This window comes from Phocoena phocoena, chromosome 11 (assembly GCF_963924675.1).
Source record: "Phocoena phocoena chromosome 11, mPhoPho1.1, whole genome shotgun sequence".
In the NCBI taxonomy this organism is placed as follows: Eukaryota; Metazoa; Chordata; class Mammalia; order Artiodactyla; family Phocoenidae; genus Phocoena; species Phocoena phocoena.
Window position 1 is genome coordinate 69,427,284 of NC_089229.1, and position 13,194 is coordinate 69,440,477.

The window sequence follows — 13,194 nt, forward strand, 5'->3', positions numbered from 1 at the left end:
AGGCATCACTTTTGTTAACATTGAATTCACTATTAGGCTCCCTCTGCCTGTAATGTCTTTTACCCCCTTGTGCAACTGGTGAACTGCTCTCCTTTCAAGACTGTGCTGAAGTGACTCCTTCTCTGAGAAGCCCTCCCTGAGCTTTTAGACATGACTGCTCTTTGATTCTTCTTTTATATATAACTGTAATCGTTTCCTAAGGCTGTCATGACAAATTAACACAGGCTGCGTAAAACAAGAGAAATGTATGCTCCCTCAGCTCTGGAGGCCAGAAGTACAAAATCAAGGGTTCGCCAGGGATGGTTTCCTCTGAAGGCTCCGAGAGACAGTCCTTCCTTGCCTCTTCTTCACTTCTCATGGCTGCTGGAAACCTTAGCATTCCTTGGCTTGGGCTGTTTAAATCCAATCTCTGCCTCCGTCATAACATGGGCTTCTCTCTGTGTGTCTCTGCATCTCAAATTTTCCTCTCACTTCTCTTATAAGGACACCAGTCAATGATTTAGGGCCCAGCCCAAATCCAGGTTGATCTTACTTACACTTAACTACATGTGCAAAGACTCTATTTCCAAATAAGCTTGTACTGCCAGGTATCAGGAGTAAGGGCTTGAACCTATCTTTCTGTGGGACACAACTCAATTCACTACAATTCCTCTGTCAGAACTGTATCATAAGAATTGGTTCACATGTATGTCTCTTCCATCACACTTTGGGCTCCTTGAAAGCAAGGACCATCTCCTACTCTTTTATTTCTTAATCCACATGGCTTATCATAGCTCTTAATAAGTACTTAATAAATATGTTTCTGAAGAAGGAAAAGAAAATCAAGTGGGTTATAAGTGAAATTGTCTTTCTCTTTTCCTAATGTACAGCTTCTCTCAAGCCTTAGGCTTCCAAGAATCTTCCATGCCAAAGCCTTCTTAAAAAATCATTTATTTATTTAAAAATTCTATAGTGCTTTACAATTTTCAAAAATTTCATACACATGGTTTCATATAACCCCATAAAAACCCTTTTTTAAAAATCCCCTATCCCTATCTTGCCCCACCACCACCTTCCCTCTCCCTACGGGGAGCCGCTAGTTTGTTCTCTATATCTGTGAGTCTGCTTCGTTTTTGTTTTATTCACTAGTTTGTTGTATATTTTAGATTCCACATATAAGTGCTATCATACAGTATTTTTCTCTTTCTGCCTGACTTACTTCACTTAGTACAATGCCCTCCAAGTCCATCCATGTTGCTGCAAATCATGCCTAGGATTCTCAAGGAACATAACCAAGGACCAGCCCCAGAGGGCCAGGTAACACTGATGGTTTTCCTGTCTCTTTACAGAGCTGCAGATCTGAAAGCATTCAGAGGTCATTGGTCTCTGCCTTGAGGCACATCTGTACAGTTAGATCATCCTAGCAACTGATAAGCTGGACTGAAGAGAATCAATCCTGCTTTTAAAAGCCAACAGACATGCTTTTGAAAAACCTTTTGGGATTCTGTTCCCATTACTCGGTTAATAAAATAAAGCTTAGTGTCTCCTTACACGTCACGTTGCGTTTCCCAGGTTCCCCTCCCTCTGCCACCACATTGAAGCTCACATTTTGAGACCCTCAGAAATCCTTTCCAACTGCTTCCATACCCTTGGAAACTGAGCACAGCTCAGGAGTCAGAAAATCTAGAGCTCTTGGCCTAAGGCAGACCACTGAGATTTCCAAAGGTCCCTTGGTATAGCCAGAAAATACAGATAAGCATCACAGTACCTCTTAGAGGTAGAGTAATGGATCACCCAATTAATTACTCCAAAAATTTCCATCTACAACTATACATCCAGTAATTATCCATTTCTTTGCCTCTTAACCCTGGGCTTTCAAGCTGCCTGTAAAGCCAAAAATATTGTACCTTGCTATTGCAAGATTAAGTTTCATATTTGCCCCAGAAAGAAGTCAAAGCAAAAAGGAGAGGGGGAGAGGGAAACACCTCTAAGCCATGCATAGTTAAGGATTTGGTTTCAGATCGATGTTAAAAAGCAGACATAATTAGAAACATCATATGATTTGTGTACAACACAAGAGCTGCTTTGCTAACTAAAACCATAACTGACCTAATTTCACTGAATGTTCCAACAAAAATGACAGACATGCAAAGAAAGAAATATAATACAAGCATTGGATGATCCATATTTTCCCCTTGAGTTTCAAACACATTCCTCACACAGCAGACAATACCTACGTGTTACTAACAAGAGTACAGACCCTCTCATGGCCAGCAAAATGGTGCACGCTCATCCCCAAACCCACAAAATTACAACTGCTTGACCCCAATAAGACTAAAGATATTTTATTATTATTATTATACCTCACTGTACTCAGGAATGGAACAGAAAGCTAGTTAAAAATCAATCCATCACAAAATCTGTCTCTTTCTTCAAATCCATTAACAAAATGTAAAGGAATTATAACGGAAATTCATTTCTCTCTTTCAATACAGGACACAATTAACAAAATCTCTACCCTCTCCTAAATGATTCACGTGTCTTTAATTGCACACTGAGGGATATCCATGGGACACACCAAGTGATATCTCAAGGTCTATTCTTTCCTGCAGACCATTTCTCACTTCTTATTGTAGCCCTTCCCGCATGCAAACATGCTTGGGAAAAGGGCATTGTGTAAGTTATCTCTGATCATCTGGCAGGATTTAAGCTCTAAGATGGCATTTTGTTTGCCTTGCTCTGCTTGGAAATCCCTTGCATCAGCTCTGCTTTCACAAAAGGAGTTGGGCTGTGCTGCTTTCTCTTAAATATTCTTTGCTGAATATTTCCTGTTGGGCAAATGCTTATGGAATGCACCCAATAAAGTGTCAAAGGGAGAACGATGTCAGTGAGTGCAAGATTTAGGGGACCCAGAGAAAATTCTTGTCCATAATAAACAAGGGTGAGTGCCAGCAAATCAGAAAGCCCCACCCCTGGGACATCTTATCTTTACCTGGCCTGTGCCTTACCTAAGGCTGCTTATCTGTCTCTCTGATTTTAAGTAAGCATCAGCTCTGCATTCACAATTCTCATAGCTTTAGCTGTGAAGAATAGAAGGATCCTCTCACCATAGAGGTGACGGTGTTCTCTATTATTTAGAGCAAGCTCATTTATTAGACAGGTTTTCTCACAGCAAACTGCAGACCATATTCGCTCCCTGTTAACCTGCTGACATATTATCTGTTCAGGACTCAGGTAAAGATAGGCCAGGCTCGTGGCTATGCACTGGACGCTACCATTGCCAATATTTTCAGGATGGATTAGGTAGGGATCGCAGAACCTGGGTTTCAAAGTATGGCTAAGACTTGTTCCCTTTCCACTGGAAGGCAACTCTCTTACATGAATAGGGCCTTGTGTTGATTTTCTAGAAATTGTTCTGCAGGCTGTTCACTCATTCAAGGAAGATTGGTTGAGCATGAGACACTGTGCTAGACACTGGAGAGCATCACAGTGAATAGAAAACTCTCCTTTGCACGGTGTGGGAAGAAAGATTCGTAAGGTGATAATCATAATCTAGAAAGACAATGGTTAGAATGGATACAGGGCTCTGCTGTGGAAAGAGTCAGGCAGACAGAGGGTCAGATTCCAGCTCCACAACGTTTCCCTGGGGGACCTTCAGTAATCTCAGGTAATCCCCAGCCCCAACTCACTGGTCAATGTAATGAGAATATCTTTATAGATTTGTTCTGAGAGATCAGTGAGAAAATGTACGTAAAACACCAAGTGCTGTGCCTAACACATAGGAGATAGTCAACCAAATGTAACGGCTACAACTGCTTTGGACAGAGGAACATGGGAGAAGTGAAGGGAAGACTAAATCTGCCCCCCAAACAGAACAATTACTGCCCAAGGGAAATAATATATGAACCAGGTCTTGAAGGATATTGCTTTGGGTATTTATTTCTATGTAACAAACTACACTAAAACCTACTGCCTTAAAATATCCATCTTATTTTGTTCATGATTTTGTTGGTCAGGAATTCAGGAAGGGCTCAGGTGAATGGTTCATCTCTGACTCATGGGTGTTCGTTGAGGCAATGTGGGCAGAGCATCCACTCCCAAGAGGCTCCCTCACTTGTCTGTCTGGTACCTCAGTGTCCCTTGGCCTCTCCTTTCTTCACATGACATCTCACCCTTCATGGCCTCTCTCCGGGGCATGGGCTTCACACAGGCATAGCAGTCACAGGGTAGCCAGACCTATTACATGACAGCTAGCTTCCTCCAGAGTTCACATTCCAAGAGATAGGAAGTGGAAGCCACCAGTCTCTGAGGTTTGGGATCATCAAATTCTATCTATAAAGTAGTCACAGAGTTGAACCAGGTTCAAAGTGAAGAGATACAGACTCCATCTCTCAATGAGAGGATTTGCAGCCATCTTTAACCTATCACAGATGTGTGAAAAATCATCAGACAGAAAAGTGGAGGGAAGCATTTCCAGACCCAGAGAACAGACTGTGTGGACAGAAGCTGGAGGTGAAGCCTGCATTTATCTCCTCCTAGTTTGGAGTATGGGGCCCACAGTTGGAGTTGGGAGCAATCTGGGGCTATTGCTTACTGTTCAGTTTTTTAAATCCTGACTTCATGTTGCACCTGTGTGGAACTATGACACATCATCATCTCATTGGAAGTAAGGAAACTGACTCTCTAATTCAGCATTTATTATCTCTAATTTCAGCAGTATCTAGCAGTAATGGGAAAAGTCTAACACTCAGTGATTATAAGGCAAGCTACTCTATCATCACTCTTTCTCATTCTTCTGCCCTTAGAACCAAACATTTTATGACTTATTGTCCCCTGGGTCACATATCAATTAGAGGATCTATTGCCACATATTGACATCATAGACATTTTTCACTCCAGGTACCCCCACTTAACTCTAAGCATCTAAGTCTGGACTTGCATCTGCCCATCGCCCACCCTAGCACCATGACTGATCCACCCTGATCCATGGGCAGTTTGGGCTCTGGGAAAATATAAGATGTAATTTATGTCCTCAAGGGACTTCTCTCATTGGGTGAAATGAAGACAAACCACCACAGCACACTACGGCAAACACAGACCTAGAGGAAACATAGAGCCAAGAAAAAAACGTGCCTCAGGCAGATTTACTTGGGGCCATCATAGGTTTTCAGGTGACTTTATAAAAAGTAAACACATGGATGCACACACACATACATGCACACGTACACAGTGAAAAAGTAGTTAGGATACAAATTTAGAAGATACATTTTCCAAGTAGCTTTTTAGGGAGAAGCATATGTTTTCGGGGTATGACATATGTTGACCATCTAAATGATATAACTAAACTTTTTTTTTTAATTCTGGAAAACTTTTGCCTCGAATGACATTACAGGGGAATTTGGGATTAGCAGTCATTTTTGCCTCTCTTTAACTACTGCCCCTCTGACCTAATGTTCCATTATTTTAACTATCACTTAAAGAACTAATGAATTTCAGACTAAACTTGGCATTCTCAACAAGTAAAATTCACCCTCTTCCTTTTCAACCCACACCCAGACTTTCCTCGTGGTGTGAGATCATTCAGGGCATCGTGGAAAAAGTTATCGGAAACAGAGGGAGGAAGGAGAGTCAGGCTGCCAGCCACGATGAGCCGCCCTCGCATCGTCCTACACGTTCTCCACTTTTTGGGTTTTCTTCCTCCACTGTTTTGCTTGCTTTTCTCTCCATCATCTGTTTCAAAGAACCTTCATAAATAAGCATGGAAAGTCAGCTTAATCAGCTTTTTACAATTTCTATACAATTTAAAGGGAACTCAAAGAACATCCCATTCAACATCTCACTTTGCAGGGAGAGAACTGAGGCTCAAATATACTAAACGTCTTTCCCCACATCACAGGGCCAGAGTTTCTGACTCCACTAAAGCCAGTTGCTTTTCTAGCCGTGTCCAAGAAATAGAGAGAAGGAAATCTACTGTCTTTCCTACAAAGAATTGTGAACAAGGATTACAGGCATGCTATTATTTTAAAAATATTATCTGTTCTGCCCATTTGATTAAAGATGGTCTGAGAACATCTCAAATTTACCCCAATTCAAGGCAATAGACTTTGTAAAGCAGGCCAAGACTTCTATTGCAGGTTAAGAAATGAAGAAATGAAGCTAGTTATGCATAGTCCATAAGGAAAGAACACACTATACATTCCAGTGTCTTCTCCAACTGGAAAGAACATTCATTAATTATTTTGTATGGAAATTAGTTCTTAATAAAAATCCACTCTAAGAATAAGGCAAGCCTATGTTTTTCTGCAAAAGTAAAATTCTCACCTTTCAAAGAGAGGCAATGATGATGTTGATTAAAATTTTGTGAATATAAAATGATGGGTGAATCCTGAATGATACAAAGAGTGCTTTGTTAACACACCAGTGACATCGTTGAGCTGCTATAAAATAGAAAGTCTCTTCTTTAACCAGCAGAAAGGAAACTGGTTTATATAATAGCAATTATATAATTAGGAGGAACTACAATAACGTTTGACTATCCTGCCTTAATAACTGTGTTATAATAGAAACAAAATACTATTTATGTTATCCTCTCATTGAAGCCAATAAAAATTATAAGGCAGCTGATTTTATTTATGGATGTCTATTTATTACAGATTTCTTTTAGATTTAGCTACCACAAAAATGACTCTTTGGCTATGAATATGGATGATTGGATAATTTAATACCATGCTATCTCAGCCAAATTAAATGAAAACATATTGGACTTTTATCTTCCACCCAAGTAATTTTTCTTTAACTGTTTTTCTCCAAGTACCCTTGACATGTTCTGACTTGCTTATTGTCTAACTGTTGGTTAGTGACCACAGTCATCCAGAACAACAATGTGCACAACATTTCGGAGTCAGTCTTGCAGATAAGTGTTAGTCCCACGCTGGGAAGTGCTTCCTTGCAGGATAATGAGCTACAGCACAGATGGTCAAGAGTAGCAGAGCTGGGAGAGGAGGGGAAGAAGTTAAAAGAAGTTCCTTATTGACCAAGGTTCATAGCTTGACCAGGCTGGCAGAAGTAGACTCCTTGATCCAGGAACGAAGGGAATAGCATTATTTCACAAGCAGGTGCCTTTCTGCCTGTGCACGGGGAGGCTCGTGTGTTAGGATGACTCCCAGCTGGAGAGTCCTGGCACTTCGGTTATGGTCAAGATCACTGGAGACTGTTGGTGGGAGTTTGCTGATATGTGGTAAGTAAGTAGTGAGATGAGCAAATTTCCACAGTATATCCCACCTGGGAGTCACTTTTTGAGATGGGGAAATGGATATCAATAAGTGAAATATGAAAAACAAATGAATGGTCCAGAGAATAAAGAGTAACATTGCTAAACACAAGGAATGGTAACTTCATGAGCCATTAAAGTGGGATTTTGAAATTCCTGCCTAAAAGACCTGGCTATTTCCTTTTTTTCCCCTTAAAAGATCATTAAAGTACCTAGATCAAACTGAGGATCTCTTTTGGTCATTTTCCTTTTGTTTAGAACACACTGTTTTTCTATGTTTTACTTTCTTCATATGTCTTCACAATGTTAAGATGAATGCCTAGCTCAGTTTCTGTTCAGTATAGCTTAAAATAAGAATATAACTTGTGTGAGGACATGAATAAAAACATACTACTTTATATCATGCAAGACATGATAACATGGTGCTGAGTATTTAATTGGCTGTTTCCCATATCCAAATGTCTCATTCCCAAGAAGTAACGAAATGTCTTATCTTAAAAAAATGACTTTATATCTTATCACTCCAAGATAGCATTTATACACTAGTGCTTTTATTCAAAAGAGTGAGTAATGGGAATGCTTCACACAATGGCTGGTTGAGGGTGGGAGTTAAGCATGGAGATGTTATGAGCAAAGAACTTTTGGAGAAACCTTGAATCGCAGAAGACAGGTTTTTGCTTCCTCCCAGTCTCCTGATGCCAGACCTGGCTCTGTTTCTGGTGTGAAACGGCATGACAGAATATTTGATTTGAATATGTTTGCCAGCAAATAGATGGCCTTTCTACTGCATAATGTCATTTCATACCAAAAGATACAACAATCTGAAAGCCGTAATCCTAAATAACGTTTAGTCAGTATCAGTCAGGATACACTAAGAATATAAGAAGTTTCTGCATAATAAAGGACTCTCACAAAATGAATCCTGTTTTGTCTCTAAATGAAATGAAAGCATTTTCAAGTTATTCTGAGTTTCTACAGTATCCCATCCCAGTGCAACCTTGGAGTTGCGATATATCAAGGTTCTTCCCCCTCTGGGATAACAGTCAGCAAGGAGGGAAAATAATTACTTTTGCTAGTAGGACACTGTTTTATATGATCCTGTATTTAACTGTACAGGTTATTAATTTCTTAATATTTAGATGGTTTTGAACATAAAAGACATTGAAATATTAAATAGTTGTCAAATACATATTGTCTCTTCAATAATACTAGCTTCTTCATTTTTTCTCGATTCATTATGTTTACTTGAATTACTTTGAAATACTACATGAGTCTGATCAGAAAAATACATAGTTAGATAATTTGTAGTCCAGTTTAATTAATGTCAACCTCTGAGATTCAGTGACAACAATAAAAAACAAACTTTTAAAAGCCTAGTCGTTCCCAAGATTTTATTCTTACACCATAAATTTTGTATCAGCACTAGGAAATATGGAGGAAAAAAAACTGGTACTTTTACTATAATTTCCTTTCTCCATTATTGCCTAGTCCTTCATGGAAGTGCTAAATGCAAAGAAATGACAAAAATAAAATGGAGAAGAAATCAGGAGGAGAGTAACTAGTACAAGTAATCCATGACCAGCTTCTGACTCAAGAGGCCATATCAAAGAACTAAGCTTATTAGGGTCCTAATAGTCTTAATAGTCCCAGTTTTTAACCATTGTTGGCACAGAAGAAATTTTCACTAACTGCCTGATTAATTGATGAATTAACTAATGATTCCATGGTTTGTTCATCTACAACTTATCTCTCTTATTGAAATAGTCTCTTTCCTGGAACTAGATTATTTCCAGTTCTCATATTTATTCATGTGGATTTTTTCCAGCTTGTCTCCAATTATTAGCCTATCACTTATTGTTCTCCTTTGAAAATTAATCATTATCTAGCCACTAGGCCCTCTTATCTTTTCACTCTTTCTCTCTCTAGGAGATTTGAACAATACCCGTAGTGTTACTTACCCATATGTAGATGACTCACAAATACATCACTCTAGCCCAGATCTCTCCCTGAATTCTAGTCATATATCCAGTGGTCTACCCTTGACATGTCCCTTTGGATGTCTAAAGAATCCATAGTCATGATCGCCCCCACCCCACCCCACCCAACCAAACATGGTCTTTTTCTGGTGTCCTTGTCTTAGTCAATACACTAATTTGCATGCCATCATCCTTGACGACTTCCACATCTTTGCCTCCACATTCAATGTCTTGAAACCACTCATTCTTTTTCTCTACCTCTTCTAGTACTACCTCATCCAAGCTGCCATCATTTTTCACCTTTACTAACTACTTTGTGGTTACTATATCCCCTGATATACAAAGAAAAGTCAAGATTAAGTGGGGCTGTTTCCTACAAGTTCAAGGCCACAGCAATCACTCAATATCTCAGGATATCAGGGGTATCAGGAAACACCCTCAACATGCATGGTTCCCAGCATCTGCACCAATGTACATACACATTAAGATCCACAAAACAGCACATTTACCAACTATGGAAGCTTCAGTATTTTTTTTTTATTAAAGTATAGTTGATTAACAGTACTGTGTTAGTTTCAGGTATACAGCAAAGTGATTTGCTTATATATATATAGATATGTATATATCTATATTTTTTCCGATTCTTTTCCAATATAGTTTATTACAAGCTATTGAATAAAATGTGTTATATAGTTAATCCTTGTTTTTCATCTATCTTATATATGGTAGTGTTAATCCCATACTCCCAATTTATCCCTCCCTGTCTCCCCTTTGGTAACAGTAAGTTTGTTTTCTATGTCTGTGAGTCTGTTTCTGTTTTGTAAATAAGTTCATTTGGTTCAGTTTTTTAGATTCCACGTATAAGTGGCATCATATGGTATTTGTCTTTCTCTGTCTGACTTACTTCACTTAGTATGATAATCTCTAGGTCCAGCCATGTTGCTGCAAATGGCAATATCTCATTTTTTATGGCTGAGTAATATTCCATTGTATATGTACATATATATGCATGTGTATATATATATATATATATATATATATATATATATATATATATATCACATCTTCTCCATTCATCTGTTAATGGACACTTAAGTTGCTTCCACGGCCTGGCTATTGTAAATAACGCCACTGAAGTTTCAGTATTTTTATTGTTTATTTGTCTTTCTGTTCTTCTCATCCACTAGCCTTGCAAACTTCCTCATACATATTTTAATCACAAGGTCCAGACCTAAAATTGCCTTATCTGATTCAGTACTCACTCAAGGTAAATGCTGATGAGTGACAAAGCCTGGATCTGAATTGATTTAGTCAGGAATAGTTGGGTATTAGATTTTACATCTTTATTTTCACCTTTTCAGGACAGGCCTAAAACAATGAAATTCATCTGGCTAATTTACATATTTCAGTATTTTGGAAGACAAGCTGTTGCGGTGGACTTCAGGCTGCGAAAACCAGGGTCTAAGCCCAGCTCCACCGCTTACTAGCTGGCTAATCTAGGGCAAGGACAATCCTATACTGTCCCACTTAAACTCCTTAACCTTAAAGGATTGTTAGGAGTTTTAGAGGCTCAGTATAGGATGGTGATGTGCCTTTAGGCTTTCAAGCATTGGCTTTGGAGTCTGAAAAACCTGGCTTCAAGGCCAAGTCTATCACTTATAGCAATTTAAGAAAGTTTCTTAATCTTCTCTGATCTCAACCTCAATTTCATCATCTATAAAATAGGGATATTCTACCTACCTCACAGGGTTCTTTTTTTTTTTTCGGCCACGCCTCACAGCTTGCAGGATCTTAGTTCCTCTACCAGGGATTGAACCCAGGGCCTTAGCAATGAAAGCACCGAGTCCTAACCACTGGACCACCACCAGTGAAATCCCACCTCATAGGGTTGTTTAAATGATCAAGTCAGTTCAGGGACAAGTGCTTGGGACAGTGACTGGCACCAGGTAAGATCAAGGGGCACCTGTGATGGGAAAAGAAACTAGAAGAAAGTGAGACACAAGCTGAGGAGGCTCATGACCAGGAAGAGGTGAGAGGGATGTGGGGCATGTTGCCGGCAGCCAAGTCAAAAAGCATAGAGAGAGGAGAATAGTGAAATCAGAAAACAGAGTTACTGAGAGCCAGGAATCTATCACCAGTTAGTAAAAAAAAAAAAAAAAAAAGAAAAGAGATAATGAAGAAAACACTCAAAGTAAAGGAAATGAGAGAGCCTATAGTCCCAAAGAGAGAACATCAGTAGCTTCCTGATAATTTTCAGTTCCTGAGGAACCAGCTAGAATTCATTTTTGTGAAGTTTCTCTGAATTATTTCAACAACAACAAAAAACTTGTTTTGAGTAACTTTAAAGTGGGGAAACCTGACAACACTACCTCTGCCAGGTGATCAAATTCAACATTAACAGTGACAAGTCATGTTGATGGCATGTAACTTTTTTTTTTTTTTTTTTTTTTGCGGTACACGGGCCTCTCACTGTTGTGGCCTCTCCCGTTGCGGAGCACAGGCTCCAGACGCGCAGGCTCAGCGGCCACCGCTCACGAGCCCAGCCGCTCCGCGGCATGTGAGATCTTCCTAGACCGGGGCACGAACCCGTGTCCCCTGCATCGGCAGGCAGACTCTCAACCACTGCACCACCAGGGAAGCCCAGCATGTAACTTTCATACAATGCGACGATGATGGTGCTTTATGTTTGTGCTCTTCCTCCCCAAACATATAACCTCAGTCAAAGTATAAGAAAAACACTGACAAGCCTCAGTTGAGGGACAGTCTACAAAATACCTGACCAGTATGCCTGAAAACTGTCAAGGTCATCAAAAACAAGGGAAGTGTATGAAACCATCACAACTGAGATGAGCCCTAGGAGACAGGATGACTAAATTTCATATGGTATCTTGGCTAGGATCCTGGAATAGAAAAAGGACATTGGATAAAAACTAAGGAAATCTGAATAAACTATAGATCATAGTTCACAATAAGGTGTCAATATTGATTTTTTATTTATAACAGAGAAACTATACAGTATGTTAACAATAAGGGAAACTGTTTAGTGTAAGGAAATTCTGTACTGGCTTCACAATTTTTTCTGTCTAAAGTATTCTAAAATTTTAAAAAAAGCTTTTTTAGATAAAGGAAAAGGGGACTTCCCTGGTGGTCCAGTGATAAAAAAATCTGCCTTCCAATGCAGGGGACGCAGGTTAGATCCCTGATCAGGGAACTAAGATCCCACATGCCGCGGAGCAACTAAGCCCACGCGCCACAACTACTGAGCTCACGTTCCTCAACGAGAGAGGCTGCGTGCCACAAACTACAGAGCCCACGCGCCCTGGAGCCCAAACACCACAATTAGAAGTCCACACCGCAACGAAGATCCGTCGCAGCCCCCCAAAATTAATTAATTAATTTAATCAAAGAAAATACCTCTTTTGCTCCTTGAGCTAGCCTGAGATAAGGTCTGAGCCTGCAACTAAACCATCCCTGGCTAGATTAGGTCAAATCCTGGCTCCAGCACTAACTGACTATAAGATCTTGAACAAGTTACTTCAAATCACCAAGGTTCTTCACTCCTCTATAAAACAAACAGAGTACGTTTAAAGTTTGCTGGAAGAATTAAATAGCTAAATGTGTGGACGGAGCAAGTACTTATTAAAAATAACATTATTTTTGCCATCATCATCATTATTGTTACTATAATTATTTAAAGTTATATTAACTAAAGCATGGCAGATACTCAACAAATATTGTCTCGTTTATCCATTCCCGCTGTGTATCGGTTCCTTATAACACATACACATACTACCTAGCATATCAATACATTTTAAATGTCTGTACAAACTCTCTTAACACAAGCCAAGTATATACCACTGACCACACAAAATTTCACTGTAAACTAGAGTGATTCATCTACTGAAGGAATCTTCTGTGGAGAGGTTGCACTACATCTGCTAGGCGTTGACCAGGGCCTGCAGGCTGACA